Below are 17690 nucleotides of genomic sequence, written 5' to 3' on the forward strand. Positions count from 1 at the left end.
AAAATGGGCCAAAGAACTAAATAGACATTTCTCCAAAGAAGACATACAGACGGCTAACAAACACATGGAAAGATGCTCAACATCATTCATTATCAGAGAAATGCAAATCAAAACCACAGTGAGGTACCATTTCATGCCAGTCAGAATGGCTGCAATCCAAAAGTCTACAAGCAATAAATGCTGGAGAGGGTGTGGAAAAAAGGGAACACTCCTACACTGTTGGTGGGAATGCAAACTAGTACAGCCACTATGGAGAACAGTGCGGAGATTCCTTAAAAAACTGGAAATAGAACTGCCTTATGACCCAGCAATCCCACTGCTGGGCATACGCACCGAGGAAACCAGAACTGAAAGAGACACATGTACCCCAATGTTCATTGCAGCACTGTTTATAATAGCCAGGACATGGAAACAACCTAGATGTCCATCAGCAGACGAATGGATAAGAAAGCTGTGGTACATATACACAATGGAATATTACTCAGCCATTAAAAAGAATACATTTGAATCAGTTCTAATGAGGTGGATGAAGCTGGAGCCTATTATACAGAGTGAAGTAAGCCAGAAAGAAAAGCACCAATACAGTATACTAACGCATATATATGGAATTTAGAAAGATGGTAACGATAACCCTGTATGCGAGACAGCAAAAGAGACACAGATGTATAGAACAGTCTTTCGGACTCTGTGGAGAGGGAGAGGGTGAGATGATTTGGGAGAATGGCATTGAAACTTGTATAATATCATATATGAAACGAGTCGCCAGTCCAGGTTCGATGCATGATACTGGATGCTTGGGGCTGGTGCACTGAGACGACCCAGAGGGATGGTACAGGGAGGGAGGTGGGAGGGGGGTTCAGGATGGGGAACACGTGCACACCTGTGGTAGATTCATGTTGATGTATGACAAAACCAATACAATATTGTAAAGTAATTAGCCTCCAATTAAAATAAATAAATTTATATAAAAAATAACAAAGTGGCTATGTTAGTATTTAGGATTGCCCTGCCAGAAAGCTACAAGGCAGGTCTTCACATCTTTGTAAGTCTCCAGGAGTACATCTAATTGTCATTTCAAAAGCTCTCTTCACTTACAAAACCAAGCAAATATTACAGTGTAGAAGCAGAAACTGTAAGTGTGGGAAGATGTTGCCTGATCATTATTGGGTAATTGCAGGACAGTTTTGAAAATCTCTACAGCCATAAAACTAGTTTTAGGTAAGGTTCAAGATCAGATTGCTATATGACTTGGTGTAGCAATTGGGATGATAATCTCAAAGAGGATACAGTTCTCAACTTTCATTCTCTACCACACTTCACACTCCACCTCTGCAAGATCCTTCTTTCTTTTTTTTTTTTTTCCAAAATTGATTCTTCAATTTATTGCAATTCACAAAAATCCAACCAGATTAAAAGCTGTAAAAAGTTTTGGGTTAGCAGATGTAAACTAATATATATATAATGATAAATAACAAGGTCCAACTGTACAACACAGAGAAGTATTTCAATATCTTGTCAGAAACCATAATGGAAAAGAATATATAAAAAAAGAACATATATATGTATGTATTCCAGAATCTCTTGATGTATAGCAGAAATTAACAGAACATTTTAAATCATCTAACTTCAATTTTATAAAGGTAAAAAAGCTTAAAAATTTTAACTGTCATAAAAACTTTTTATTATTGAAAAATTTAAGGATTGTTTTTCAGTCATTAAGTTGTGTCCAGCTCTTTGCATCTCCATTGATTGCCACACACTCAGCTCACCTGTCTTTCACTATCTCCTGGAGTTTGCTCAGATTCATGTCCATTGTGTTGGCAATGCTATCTAACCATTTCATCCTTCACCTTTTGTTTTCAATCTTTCCCAGCATCCAAGTCTCTTCCAACGAGTTGGTTCTTCACATCAAATGGTCAAAGTATTGAAGCTTCAGCTTCAGCATTAGTCCTTCCAATGAATATTCAGGGTTGATTTCCCTTAGGTTTGACTAGTTTGATCTTAATGTCCAAGGGTCTCTCAGGAGTCTTTTCTAGCACCACAATTTGAAACCATCAGTTCTTCAGTGTTCACTCTTCTTCTTCTTCCTCTTTTTTTTTTTGACAGTACAATTTTTGTTTTATTTTAATTGGAGGCTAATTACTTTACAATATTGTATTGGTTTTGTCATACATCAACATGAATCTACCACAGGTGTGCACGTGTTCCCCATCCTGAACCCCCCTCCCACCTCCCTCCCTGTACCATCCCTCTGGGTCATCTCAGTGCACCAGCCCCAAGCATCCAGTATCATGCATCGAACCTGGACTGGCGACTCGTTTCATATATGATATTATACAAGTTTCAATGCCATTCTCCCAAATCATCTCACCCTCTCCCTCTCCACAGAGTCCGAAAGACTGTTCTATACATCTGTGTCTCTTTTGCTGTCTCGCATACAGGGTTATCGTTACCATCTTTCTAAATTCCATATATATGCGTTAGTATACTGTATTGGTGCTTTTCTTTCTGGCTTACTTCACTCTGTATAATAGGCTCCAGCTTCATCCACCTCATTAGAACTGATTCAAATGTATTCTTTTTAATGGCTGAGTAATATTCCATTGTGTATATGTACCACAGCTTTCTTATCCATTCGTCTGCTGATGGACATCTAGGTTGTTTCCATGTCCTGGCTATTATAAACAGTGCTGCAATGAACATTGGGGTACATGTGTCTCTTTCAGTTCTGGTTTCCTCGGTGCGTATGCCCAGCAGTGGGATTGCTGGGTCATAAGGCAGTTCTATTTCCAGTTTTTTAAGGAATCTCCGCACTGTTCTCCATAGTGGCTGTACTAGTTTGCATTCCCACCAACAGTGTAGGAGTGTTCCCTTTTTTCCACACCCTCTCCAGCATTTATTGCTTGTAGACTTTTGGATTGCAGCCATTCTGACTGGCATGAAATGGTACCTCACTGTGGTTTTGATTTGCATTTCTCTGATAATGAATGATGTTGAGCATCTTTCCATGTGTTTGTTAGCCGTCTGTATGTCTTCTTTGGAGAAATGTCTATTTAGTTCTTTGGCCCATTTTTGGATTGGGTCGTTTATTTTTCTGGAATTGAGCTGCAGGTGTTGCTTGTATATTTTTGAGTTAGTTGTTTCTCAGTTGCTTCATTTGCTATTATTTTCTCCCATTCTGAAGGATGTCTTTTCACCTTGCTTATAGTTTCCTTTGTTGTGCAGAGCTTTTAAGTTTAATTAGATCCCATTTGTTTATTTTTGCTTTTATTTCCAGTATTCTGGGAGGTAGGTCATAGAGCATCCTGCTGTAATGTATGTCGGAGAGTGTTTTGCCTATGTTCTCCTCTAGGAGTTTTATAGTTTCAGGTCTTACATTTAGATCTTTAATCCATTTTGAGTTTATTTTTGTGTATGGTGTTAGAAAGTGTTCTAGTTTCACTCTGTTACAAGCGGTTGACCAGTTTTTCCAGCACCACTTGTTAAAGAGATTGTCTTTTCTCCATTGTATGTTCTTGCCTCCTTTGTCAAAGATAAGGTGTCCATAGGTGCATGGATTTATCTCTGGGCTTTCTATTTTGTTCCATTGATCTATATTTCTGTCTTTGTGCCAGTACCATACTGTCTTGATGACTGTGGCTTTGTAGTAGAGCCTGAAGTCAGGCAGGTTGATTCCTCCAGTTCCATTCTTCTTTCTCAAGATGCTTTGGCTATTCGAGGTTTTTTGTATTTCCATACAAATTGTGAAATTATTTGTTCTAGCTCTGTGAAAAATACCTTTGGTAACTTGTTAAGGATTGCATTGAATCTATAGATTGTTTTGGGTAGTGTACGCACTTTCACTATATTGATTCTTTCGATCCCTGAACATGGTATATTTCTCCGTCTATTAGTGTCCTCTTTGATTTCTTTCACCAGTGTTTTATAGTTTTCTATATATATAGGTCTTTAGGTTCTTTAGGTTCAGAAAACGAAGATCATGGCATCCGGTCCCATCACTTCATGGGTAATAGATGGGGAAACAGTGGAAACAGGGTCAGAGTTTATTTTTTTTGGGCTCCAAAATCACTGCAGATGGTGACTGCAGCCATGAAATTAAAAGATGCTTACTCCTTGAAAGAAAAGTTATGACCAACCTAGACAGCATATTGAAAAGCAGAGACATTACTTTGCCAACTAAGGTTCATCTAGTCAAGGCTATGTTTTTTCCTGTGGTCATGTATGGATGTGAGAGTTGGACTGTGAAGAAGGACTGAGCACCGAGGAATTGATGCTTTTGAACTGTGGTGTTGGAGAAGATTCTTGAGAGTCCCTTGGACTGCAAGGAGATCCAACCAGTCCATTCTGAAGGAGATCAGCCCTGGGATTTCTTTGGAAGGAACGATGCTGAAGCTGATACTCCAGTACTTTGGTCACTTCATGCAAAAAGACTCTGATGCTGGGAGGGATTGGGGGCAGAAGGAGAAGGGGACGACAGAGGATGAGATGGCTGGATGGCATCACTGACTCGATGGACATGAATCTGAGTGAACTCTGGGAGTTGGTGATGGACAGAGAGGCCTGGCATGCTGCGATTCATGGGGTTGCAAAAGTCAGACATGACTGAGCGACTGAACTGAACTAAACTGATTCCTATATATTTTATTCTTTTCATTGTAATGGTGAATGGAATTGTTTCCTTAATTTCTCTTTCTATTTTCTCATTATTAGTGTATAGGAATGTAGGACCTTATGCATTAGTTGAAAACCTCAATAATGGTAAGATATCAATCCTCCCCTAAATTTTTAGGTTTAATGCAATACCATTCAAAATCCTACTAGTCATTCTTTCTTAGAAGTAGACAAACTATCCTGTTATTTTGATGAAAAAGACATGGAACACAAGAAACAATTGTGAAGATAAGAACAAAGCTGAAGTCAGCATGGTATTAGCATAAGGATAAATATATAGATCAATGGAACGGAAGAGAGAAGTCAGAAATAGTCATGTTATGGTCTTTATTTTAGACTCAAGCATCACTGTAATCTAGTGAGAAAGTATAGTCTTTTCAGTGAATACTGCTGGAGGAACAGGGTGTCTGCCTGTGGGAAAAAAATGAGCTTTGAACTCCACTTCCCAATAAAAGACAAAGGTGTACCTGTTGAGTCACTGCCAATGCTAAGATGCCCCCAGAACTGTCTCCTGAAATACCAATTTGGATAGGATTCTTTATCCTGAAGAAAAAACTTGACTGCAGTGATGCTATCTTGAAATGGAGCAGGAAAGCAGTGTTGAGGGGCTGGCTAATAAGAATCGTTTTTGGCTGTATCTGTGAATGTAGCTTTCAAACACCAAATGGATGCAATTTAACACTATGTTCTCTTGTTTAATCTTCCAAATACCAAAACTGAGTTCTCTACTAACTTCTTATATGAACGACTCAAAATTGATGTTAAAGTCTTCAACCTTGTATCTGAGGTCCATGGATGGCATTGCCCAGGAGAAATAAGGAGAGTGTTAAAACTCTCGAGAACATAAGCATGAATTTTAGTTCAAGTACATTTTGGATTGGAAATGCTCTATATAACTCATGTCATATTCTCAATGTAACTAGCAATCTAAGCATTAAAAATAAAAAAGCATATGAATTTTTGAAGGCAGTAGATCTAAGAGCATACTCTAGGCAAACGTCCAATTTTTTCAAAGCAATTAGATAAAAATTATACAGACTGGCAATGCACATACCTCATTATGAATAGTGCCCAGGAATTGATTCTAGATAAATTTTTTTTGAAATATAAATAATATTTAGATATGCTAGAGAGCTTGCTTGTTTCTGGTATTGATAAATTCATTTGTATGGTAAACTATCTCACCATTCCTTTAATGGATACAAATGGATTTTTCCCCCACATGTGTGAACCAGTAAAAACAAGAGAGTACTTCTGTTAACCTGTTCTCAGGGCTAACTTTTTCTTTTCATTCTTCAGAATGCTAAAATTAGTAAGTATTTGTACTTAACATTAAATATTGGTGAGACAATTCTTAAATGTTTATTATAATTTGTATTTAGAAAATCCTAAACAAAGTATAATTTAAACATAGGTATGTACCAAAAAGATGTGGGTTTCTAGTTTAAATACAGTACATTTAAGCTTTTAGAGCAAAAAACAACAAAAATCATTAGGATCTGATAGACAATATAAACAAAGCACAAAAATATCACTGTATTAAAACAGATTTAAAATCAATGATTTAGATTACTCCAAAAGCTATGGAGGTAGAAAGAATATCCTAATATTATGTTAGAAGTATCCCTGAAAATAGAAGTTCTTCCTTGTTCTGTATGTAACCATAACAACAATGACAGAAATCACTGCTTAGATGATTCATTTTTTATCTCAGTTTTCTCTCTAAACTTTCATAGCTTCCAACTAAAAAACCACCACTACCAACTACAAAAGTCACAATGATACCACTATGTCATCTAAGAACAGTTGCATTGGAATCTCTAAGGATGATTTTGTTACTATAAAAAGGGGAAAAGGGAAGAGGGGGAAGAATTCCTCCTGAGAATGTTGGCTTCAGATATCCAGACTATGATATCTGGATATCCAGATATCCAGACTATTTACAGCATGAGTAAGAAAATACAGGCCTGTCCTAAGATATTCTGGTATGCCCTTGCATAATACCAAATGCAAAATCACTTTTCCAAAGAGTGGCTTAAAATTCTCAGCTATTCCCAAATTTTACCTCCTCTATTACTTCCAAACAAGAATTACTGTAAGTTAACACATTTTATTATTACTCTTAATACAGCATACTGTCCCCAGTGTGTAATAGTTTATTAATTTCTTCCTATCTAGCTGGATTACTTGGGGCATAATTAAAACCTTATATAACCTAAATTTTATGTGTCTAGGGCAATAGTCTTTTCTAAAAATGCCACCCTGGGATGTCACTCAGAAATTCTCACAATCACAGAAAAGTAATGAAATACTACACCCTCTTGAGGAATGATCTATGTTGCAATGGGGATGAATAAAATATATTCATTTTTTTAAAAAATTCTATTTGAGGCATAACTGACTTGATTTGGATATCACATCTCTACTGTGTAAAGGCAAAAGTCACAGTGACCAAAAAAAAAAATAATAAAATTATCTTATTCCACTCCCACAATCAAGCTTGTTTGCCATCCATCTGTTCAGGAAGTCAAAAGTTTTATGCTCTGAAATAAAGAAATAAGTGTCAAACTACTCCCTGTAATTAAAAAGCAAGAGAAATGATGCTAGTAAAGTAATGCTCAAAATTCTCCAAGCCAGGCTTCAGCAATACGTGAACCGTGAACTCCCTGATGTTCAAGCTGGTTTTAGAAAAGGCAGAGGAACAAGAGATCAAATGCCAACATCTGCTGGATCATGGAAAAGGCAAGAGAGTTCCAGAAAAACATCGATTTCTGGTTTATTAACTATGTCAAAGCCTTTGACTGTGTGGATCACAATAAACTGTGGAAAATTCTGAAAGAGACAGGAATACCAAACCACCTAACCTGCCTCTTGAGAAATCTGTATGCAGGTAAGGAAGCAACAGTTCGAACTGGACATGGAACAACAGACTGGTTCCAAATAAGAAAAGGAGTCCATCAAGGCTGTATATTGTCACCCTGCTTATTTAATTTCTATGCAGAGTACATCATGAGAAACGCTGGACTGGAAGAAACACAAGCTGGAATCAAGATTGCCAGGAGAAATATCAATAACCTCAGATATGCAGGTGACACCACCCTTATGGCAGAAAGTGAAGAGGAGCTAAAAAGCCTCTTGATGAAAGTGAAAGAGGAGAGTGAAAAAGTTGGCTTAAAGCTCAACATTCAGAAAACGAAGTTCATGGAATCCGGTCCCATCACTTCATGGGAAATAGATGGGGAAACAGTGGAAACAGTGTCAGACTTTATTTTTGGGGGCTCCAAAATCACTGCAGATGGTGATTGCAGCCATGAAATTAAAAGACGCTTTCTCCTTGGAAGAAAAGTTATGACCAACCTAGATAGTATATTCAAAAGCAGAGACATTACTTTGCCAACTAAGGTTCATCTAGTCAAGGCTATGGTTTTTCCAGTGGTGATGTATGGATGTGAGTGTTGGACTGTGAAGAAGGCTGAGCGCCGAGGAATTGATGCTTTTGAACTGTGATGTTGGAGAAGACTCTTGAGAGTCCTTTGGACTGCAAGGAGATCCAACCAGTCCATTCTGAAGGAGATCAACCCTGAGATTTCTTTGGAAGGAATGATGCTAAAGCTGAAACTCCAGTACTCTGGCCACCTCATGCGAAGTGTTGACTCATTGGGAAAGACTCTGATGCTGGGAGGGATTGGGGGCAGGAGGAGAAGGGAACGACCGAGGATGAGATGGCTGGATGGCATCACGGACTCGACGGATGTGAGTCTGAGTGAACTCCGGGAGATGGTGATGGACAGGGAGGCCTGGAGTGCTGCGATTCATGGGGTCGCAAAGAGTCGGACACGACTGAGCGACTGAACTGAACTGTACTGATGACCTTGGAAAGAAATGTGACTTGTCAGTGTCACATAACAACATTTATTTCCTTCTCCTGTTTCTATGCAGAGGGACCTGAATCACCATGACACACTCTGCAGTAATGTCTTCCAGGAGTCAAAAGATGATTTTGTTAATTGGTGTTTTGTGAAAGAGAAGCTAGGTTCAACTTCAACCCTCTAATTTTCTCATGCCATCTGCTGTCTGTACACAATGATCCTCCCCAAAACCTTCCATGGCCTGTTATGTTTTCTTCTGCTCTGCTCATCAAGGCAGCAAGTTTCATATGGGTTAGTCTTAACTTGAATGACATGTATAGCTCAATGCACATTCTCCAAAGCTTTCTTTAGAAATAATGGTTTGTATTAACTTCAAATTATTTGAATTTTGTGTTAATATTTCAACTGGTTCATATTTAAGGGGATAAAGAAACGGATAGATGTATTGACTCTCTAAAACCACAACACTGAATAGTATGGTTCCTCCAAATTTCCATATTCTTTGAATATCCTACATTATGTAATGGTCCAATAAACCTTGACATTTAAGACAGAATATAATGAAGAGCAACTACATTTTGAGAGAGGGTTCTGGCAAGTCAATGTATGGATTTAGATGGACATGTTCATTTTGTCATGCTTGGCACACAAATCATCAGCTCTCCCTCCAGTGAACACACGCACACACACAGACACACACACACACACAGACACACACACACACACACCCCTCTCTTCCCAGTTAACCTCAACTACAGTTTGTCAGCACATGGTCATAACACTTTGGCAAAACTGTGACATTTGCTAATTACTTACCACAAATCCTAGAAATTCACAGAATTCTCAAATCATAATCAAATTTCAAACTTTTCTAAGAGAGTTGGACTGTGAAGAAGGCTGAGCACCGAAGAACTGATGCTTTTGAACTGTGGTGTTGGAGAAGACTCTTGAGAGTCCCTTGGACTGCAAGGAGATCCAATCAGTCCATTCTAAAGATCAGTCCTAGGTGTTCTTTGGAAGGAATGATGCTAAAGCTGAAACTCCAGTACTAGGCCACCTCATGGGAAGAGTTGACTCATTGGAAAAGACTCTGATGCTGGGAGGGATTGGGGACAGGAGGAGAAGGGGATGACAGAGGATGAGATGGCTGGATAGCATCACTGACTCGATGGACGTGAATCTGAGTGAACTCCGTGAGTTGGTGATGGACAGGGAGGCCTGGCGTGCTGCGATTCATGGGGTCACAAAGAGTCGGACATGACTGAGTGACTGAACTGAACTGAAGGTGTTCCCAGGATATGAACAAAACTTCAAAGTAAAAGCAAGAATACATAGAAGAACTATACAAAAAAGATCTTCACAACCCAGATAATCATGATGGTATGATCACTCACCTAGAGTCAGACATCCAGGAATGCAAAGTCAAGTGGGCCTTAGGAAGGAAGCATCACTACGAACAAAGCTAAGAGAAGTGATGGAATTCTAGTTAAGCTATTTCAAATCCTGAAATGATACTGTCAAAGTGCTGTGCTCAACATGTCAGCAAATTTGGAAAATTCGGCAGTGGCCACAGGACTGGAAAAGGTCAATTTTCATTCCAAACCCAAAGAAAGGCAATGCCAGAGAATGTTCAAACTACTGCAAAATTACACTCATCTCAATTCAGTTCAGTTCAGTCGCTCAGTCGTGTCCGACTCTTTGCAACCCCATGAATTGCAGCACACCAGGCCTCCCTGTCCTTCATCAACTCCCAGAGTTCACCCAAACGCATGTGCATTGATTCGGTGATGCCATCCAGCTATTTCATCCTCTGTCGTCCCCTTCTCCTCCTGCCCCGAATTCCTCCCAGCATCAGGGTCTTTTCCAATGAGTCAACTCATCTCACATGCTAGCAAAATAATGCTTAAAATTCTCCAAGCCAGGCTTCAACAGAACGTGACCATGAACTTCCAGATGTTCAAGCTGGATTTAGAAAAGACAAAGGAACCAGAGATCAAATTGCAAACATCTGCTGGATCATCAAAACAGCAAGAGAGTTCCAGAAAAACATCTATTTCTGCCTTATTGACTATGCCAAAGCCTTTGACTGTGTGGATCACAATTAACTGTGGAAAATTCTGAAAGAGATGGGAATAGGTGGCTCAGATGGTAAAGCATCTGTCTACAATGCGGGAGACCTGCGTTCAATCCCTGGGTTGGGAAGATCCCCTGGAGAAGGAAATGGCAATCCATTCCAGTACTATTGCCTGGAAAATCCCATGGACAGAGGAGCCTGATAGGCTACTGTCTGTGGGGGTTGCAAAGAGTTGGACATGACTGAGCAACTTCACTCACTCTGACCTGCTTCTTGAGAAATCTGTATGCATGTCAGGAAGCAACATTTCGAACTGGACATGGAACAACATACTGGTTCCAAATAGGAAAAGGAGTACGTCAAGGCTGTATATTGTCACCCTGCGTATTTAACTTCTATGCAGAGTAAATCATGAGAAATGCTGGGCTGGAGAAAGCACAAGATGGAATCAAAATTGCTGGGAGAAATATCAATAACCTCAGATATGCAGATGACACCACCCTTAAGGTAGAAAGTGAAGAATAATTAAAGAGCCTCTTGATGAAAGTGAAAGAGGAGAGTAAGAAAGTTGGCTTAAAGCGTCAACATTCAGAAAACTAAGATCATAGCATCCAGTCTCATCACTTCATGGCTCATAGATGGGGAAACAGTAGAACAGTGGCAGACTCTTTTTCTGAGCTCCAAAATCACTGCAAATGGTGACTGCAGCCATAAAATAAGAAGATGCTTACTCCTTGGAAGAAAAGCTATGACCAACCTAAACAGCATATTAAAAAGTAGAGACATTACTTTGACAACAAAGGTCCATCTAGTCAAGGCTATGGTTTTTCCAGTAGTCATGTATGGATGTAAGAGTAAGAATATAAAGAAATTGAGTGCCAAAGAATTGATGCTTTTGAACTGTGATGTTTCAGAAGACTCTTGAGAGTCTCTTGGACTTCAAGGAGATCCAACCATTTCCTTTAGGATCCAACCATCCTAAAGTAAATCAGTCCTGAATGTTCACTGGAAGGTCTGATGCTGAAGCTGAAACTCCAATACTTTGGCCACCTGATGCAAAGAGTTGACTCATTGGAAATGACCCTGATGCTGGGAAAGATTGAAGGCAAGAGGAGAAGGGGATGACAGAGGATGAGATGGTTGGATGGCATCACTGACTCAATGGACATGAGTGAGTAAACTCCAGGAGATTGTGATGGACAAGAAGGTCTGTGGTGCTGCAGTCCTTGGGGTCACAAAGAGTTATACACAAATGAGCAACTGAACTGAACTGAACTGAATCCTGTTATCTTAAAAAGTAAATTTGGGAATGGGTCTGGTAAAATTTTTACAATCTTGAGCCATTCTTTTGATTTATTGTAATAACTAAATTTAAAACTGTATAGCTCCCTTGCTAAAGACTAGTGAATGGGGCGTTGTCTGCCCCCTTCTGATGTCTGTGTCAGAAGCTTTTTCCATCCCTTCTCACTGTGATAAAGCTTCTGCCACACGAGAGCCCTGAGTGTTCAAGCCTGGTCTCTAGTCCTGAAGCTAAATCTTCTTTTTCAGAGATCGCAAATCCAACATCGTTCACCATAGCTATCAATAATATTCCTTTTTCCAGTCTCTTCACAGTGCCAAGATTAAATTTTTTTCCATGAATACTGAATCATAAGTAGCAGAACAAATGTAGACTGAGAATGCTTTCAGGTAATATGATCATCTTAAGAACAAGAGGCTAATTTTCATTTAAATATTATAGCACCAGTGGAAACCTGTTTTGCAATAGACAGACACTGACACAGATATCTAATTCATTACTTATTTGCATGCAGTTGAAAACTCTCACAGTGTTTCCTCACCCTGTGGTTGCATCATCAGCCCAAAGTATTTAAGATGCAAATCAGTCTAAATGATATTTATGAGACAATCATGAAGTATAATTCTGTGATTGGCTGGTTGCAACATTTTGTAAGAGGAGGTTTAAAACAAAGTTGCCTGGTAGTTCATCAGAATCCAGTCTCATATTATTAGGATGGACTACTAATCCTGTTAACAAATCCTGCTTGTTGTAATGGACCAAACTTTGGGACCAAAGATAAAAGTGCAGGGTCTCGTTCAAGTTTCATTATCCAACAAGCTGAAAGTTTTATTAGACTGAAGTACCACCAGGTTCAGTACAGGTATCAGAGAAAACATCCTGTTTTTAAAGGATTACATAGTGATTTTGTCCATAAGGTTAAGTGGTAAGTATTTAAAATTATACTGAGAAATCAGCCTAGGATGGCAGGAAACATCAAGTGTAAATGTTGCATTCATGTTTCCTGCCACCTGAGATCCTAAGAAAGACTTGTCTGTAAAGCAGATCACCTGGAGTGATCTTTAGTTCTTTAGTGATGCAAGAAACAAGATTTTTCTGTCCAATATGTCAGGACAAACTAAATAGATGAACAGTCACAGATCAATAAACACACAAGAACTCATAGAACAGGAATTGGTACTTAAGGGAAGTATTTTTTATGATAAAATTCAGTTTAGTCAGGGGTCTGATATAAGGATATATCAGCTTAATTCCAAAACTTATCATAAGCTTAATTATTAAAATGCTTGTTTATATTCACCTATGTTCTAATCTTCCCTAAATCTGCTGGCACAGCTTTTGGTTTGTGAGGGTACACATTTCAGGGTAAAATGTGCTTATTTTAGTTTCCCCACCATTTTTCACCACACAGTATCTTTATCAGTCGACTAATATCTGTGGAGTTTTGGTTACCCTTCCCACATCTCATTTCCATTCAAGTTAGACAATCACAAATACCTTTAAATTGATAACATTTTCTCATTTCCTCCAACATAAAATCCAAGTTCCTCAGTAGGGCACTGTATGTTTCCAAGCCTCTCCACTGTTGGTTACTACAAGTGAAATGACACAGAACATACAAGACATACAAGATGCACACAAGAGACATACACTCTGGCCAGAGGGACAAGAACTGGGCAAACTAATTGCCATTTATTATTATAAAGCCCTCCTTAGGCAGAATTCCAGACTGTAAGAATAAGCCTTTTCAGTACAGTGCAGGTGCATACATGTTATTGTACAGCAAAGGAGCGTGAAATCTCTGTCTACTGCAGAGTCTGCACAAAACCCTCATCTCCTTCTTATCTCAAGAAGGGAATGCTCCCTTGTTTGCAAGGGACCATTAAACTTAAGGCTGTGTCCAGACTCTTTGGCAGAATGCCTCATATGCAAGGACGCTCAGCCTGAGCAGACAGACCCGTTTGCAGGCACATCTCTGCTACCCTATTAACCCTTCATCTCCCCCTTTTTTATTTTATTTAAGCCCTCAAGACATTTGTATTGATGTTCTGTAGAGCAAGGCGTAAAGCTGTAGGCGGCCAACCTCCAGCCTCGCCAGCCCCTCTTGCGGCTGTGCCTGTCTTAGTTTGCCCTCCTCTGAGGGTCTTACCCGTCATTGGCTATCCAGCCACCTCTTGGGGGCTAGGCGGAATCTCTCTAGATGATGGGCATCTAGAACTCTTTTTATTTATATGTCTTGGTTAATCTCTTGAAGGGCTCATGTTAAATGGTACAGGTGTTATACAAAACAGAAGAATTCCAATCATATTTCAACACACTTCGTGTAGATTAAACAGCCAATTGATCTCCAAGCCAGGAAATGGTGTGTTTGAAGATTGAGCACGTCGGTAGCAAGTTGTGCATCCAAATCTCGCTGTTGTTGCCATAACAAATGAGAGTCTTTATGCCAGTCCCGAACAAAAGCAGCTGTTTGAATTCCTTGGTGTAACGCAAGACTTGTCACCGTTGCTGTTGCAGTTACTGATGCGACTGCGAGAATCAAAGCAATGACCACAGCAAGCATACGTCGAGATCGGTGTAGCAAAGTCTATACAGCGGTTACTAGATGAGAAACAGCAAAAGAATCTGACCACGGCCGAGTCAGATTTATAGGCAACCATACTTCTGTCTGAGCTTTAATAATTACTAGCGAGAAATTGGAGTTAAAGTCTTGTCTTTCAAATTTTTCCTACCAAGACATTTACACATTGAGTTAAATTACAATAGTCACATGACATAGACCCCACAGTATCATTCCAGGTCCAAGTCCCATATAACAATGCAAAAGGATATTTTACACATGCCATTGCGGAATAAGATTTATTAACATGTAAATTAACATGGAATGGACCCGAAGAGTCACCACTGTCCAAAGTATAATTTCCTGATCAGACAGTGAAATTACCAGAAACCGCCCATAGTTTCCAAATATCTCCTTGAATGTGCGGATATCCTTGCAATTGTAATTGAGGAGGGACAAGTGCAAATTGCTGTCATTTAACTGTTTTGTTACCATTGCCCATCAAAGTGCTATTTGCACGATGCCACCTAAAAAGTTTATTTGGCCATTTTTTTTTTTAAGAATTGCCCATAATCTGGACTCCAATCTACAATAATGGCCCCAGAATAATTCATGACCGTAAAGGGTCGATGACCTCGGCAACGTTCCCACTCCAAAGATTCTAGAGAAGGAACAAAAAAGTTAACAGGACATAGCGACATGTGTTTTCCATTATGAGTATCCATCGGTTCTGTTGAGGTACTAAATCTCCTGGTGGAAACAAGCACAGTAAAAGTAGCAAAATGGTAATTATTATACTTTACCCCCCATGTATTATAAGAATGATGAGAATGTTCCTTGGTGGACAGACAAAAGGGGTGTCCCCCTATACATAAAGGAATACCTTCCACTGCAATGGTCAAATTATTAATATTATATTATTGTTTATGATGAGATAGTTGTTCTATTCCCCTGCAAGCTGGCAGGGGAAAGAAGGCAGTCTCATTAGTACATACCTGCACTTCTGGTTCCCCCCAGGAAACTGTTCTTACTAATGGGGGATTAGGTATATATGCCCAATATGTATGATTACTTGCCAATACACCAATTACCTGACATGTCACCACCACCATCATGGCAAGTAAAAGATTGGTAGGATTCAGAGGTTGCCCCGCCTTCACTAATGTCTTTTCTGCTTTCTGAGTCAACCTCTTCATTTGACCCCATGTAGGAGGTGTTGCTTCCCTTGTATGGGAGGTAAGGCTTCTCTGCATAGTAAGCTCTTCAAATTTTTGAACAAGGGGATCAGCCATTGTTGATTTTGATCAATCTTGCTAGAGTCCAAAACCTGTAATTATCAACAGAAATGAAAGCATACCCTCATCCCAAATATATTAAGGATGCTGGGATCCAACCTTTCTCTTTATCTTTATACCAAATAGGCATATTCAAGATCTTCTTATCCTCTTCTTTCCCTTGAAAATGCAACTCTGCTGCTGATAGATTTCCCTTGCTCCAAACATTCAAAAAAATTAGGGTAAGTAAGGTTTTATTCAGAATGTCTTTAGGTTTCATAAATCTCTCTTGTTCCCCCTTTTTTATTTTTTCAAGATAATCACGCAAGGTACAATTAGCTCTTTCAATGATAGCTTGCCCTTGACTATTATAAGGAATACCAAAAGTATGAGTTATATGGCATTGAGATAAAAAGTGAGCTAATTTTGCAGATTGGTAAGCAGGTGCATTATAGTTTTTAATTTAACTGGTAATCCCATAACTGCAAAACAAGATAACAAATGAGTAATAACAGCGTCAGCCTTTTTAGAATGTAATGCAGTGGCCCATTGAAAATGTGTGCAAGTGTCTATAGTATGATGCACACATTTTTGTTGTCCGAAAGAAGAAATGTAAATTACATTCATTTGCCATATCTGATTTGCTTGTTGTCCTCTTACGTTGACACCTGGTGGGGTAAACAGCAAAGCAAAGGGTGCACATATGGAACAAGAACAAACAATATTTTGAGCTTGTTTTCGAGTAATAGCATGAGATTTTTGTAACCCTTTGGAGTTGGTATGTTGTAAGAGATGTTCTTGCTTTGCTGCTTCTATAGGATTAAGTAAGGCATCAATTGTAGCATTTCCAAATGATAAGGGTCCAGGAAGGGCAGAATGTGCACGGATGTGAGTAAAGAAAATTAACTCTGAATGCTGCAAAAGCAATTGTTATACTTGGTAAAACAATTTATCAATAACTGTTTTAAGAGTCAGTGGAAGGGAGACATGAGGAAGCTGTAGGCAAGAGAGAACAGCATATCGAGAATCTGAAACAATGTTAATAGGAAGTTGGGGAAAATCTTGTAAAACTAAATAGATAGCCCACAATTCAGCAGGCTGTACAGAAGAAAATGAGTGGGGGAGAACCTTGGAATTTTCCAGGGTCCAATATCCAGCAGTATTTTTATTTGCATCTGTAAAAATAGTGGGTCCCTTAACTGGAACATGTGAAATTGGGGAAAGAGATATCATAGTGTTAGTCCGGAGAAAGTCAATCAATTTAGATGATGGATAATGATCAGAAAACGAACCAGGATATGAAGCAAGAGAAATTTGCCAGTTTTCATTAAATTGTAAACATCGAGATATTTGAGCAGTTGTTAACTGAGTAACAGTCCGGTGTGGTTCACATCCGGATAGTTGTAAAATACGACAGCGACCTTTCTGTATAAGGAAGGCTAATTTATCCGTATATATAGTCAATTTTTTTGAAAAACTGTTAGGTAAGAAAACCCATTCTATTAATCCTTCTTGAGCAATTACACCAGATGGGGAGTAAGGGGTATGAAATATGATAAGAGAAATAGGTTGAGATGCATGTAAGTAAGTCAAAAAACCGTCATTCAGTCGTTGTTCAACAAACTGAAGTTCCTGTAAAGCCGATGGGGTTAAGGTCCGGGGGCTATCCAAAGCTGAATCTCCTTCTAAAGTAGAAAACAGATGTCGTAACTGATAAGTAGGAATCCCAAGTACCGGGCGTAGCCAATTAATATCTCCCAATAATTTTTGAAAATTATTTAAGGTTTTGAGATGGTCTCTTCTAATTTGTAACTTTTGGGGCCTAATTCTATGTTGTTCTAATATTGTCCCTAAATATGAAATAGGAAAGTCCTTTTGAATTTTTTCTGGGGCTATTTGCAAATTGTATAGTCTTAAAGCCTCTTGTACTTTTAAAAAGAAT

General features: G+C 39.0%; 1 pseudogene; it reads right to left on the bottom strand.

Moving 5' to 3' along the window:
- The window catches only part of LOC138076784 (arylacetamide deacetylase-like 2), a 33447-nt pseudogene extending 19377 nt beyond the window's left edge, over nucleotides 1–14070 (bottom strand).
- Between the last annotated feature and the right edge of the window lie 3620 nt (nucleotides 14071–17690).

The sequence above is a fragment of the Capricornis sumatraensis genome, chromosome 1 (assembly GCF_032405125.1).
Source record: "Capricornis sumatraensis isolate serow.1 chromosome 1, serow.2, whole genome shotgun sequence".
In the NCBI taxonomy this organism is placed as follows: domain Eukaryota; kingdom Metazoa; phylum Chordata; class Mammalia; order Artiodactyla; family Bovidae; genus Capricornis; species Capricornis sumatraensis.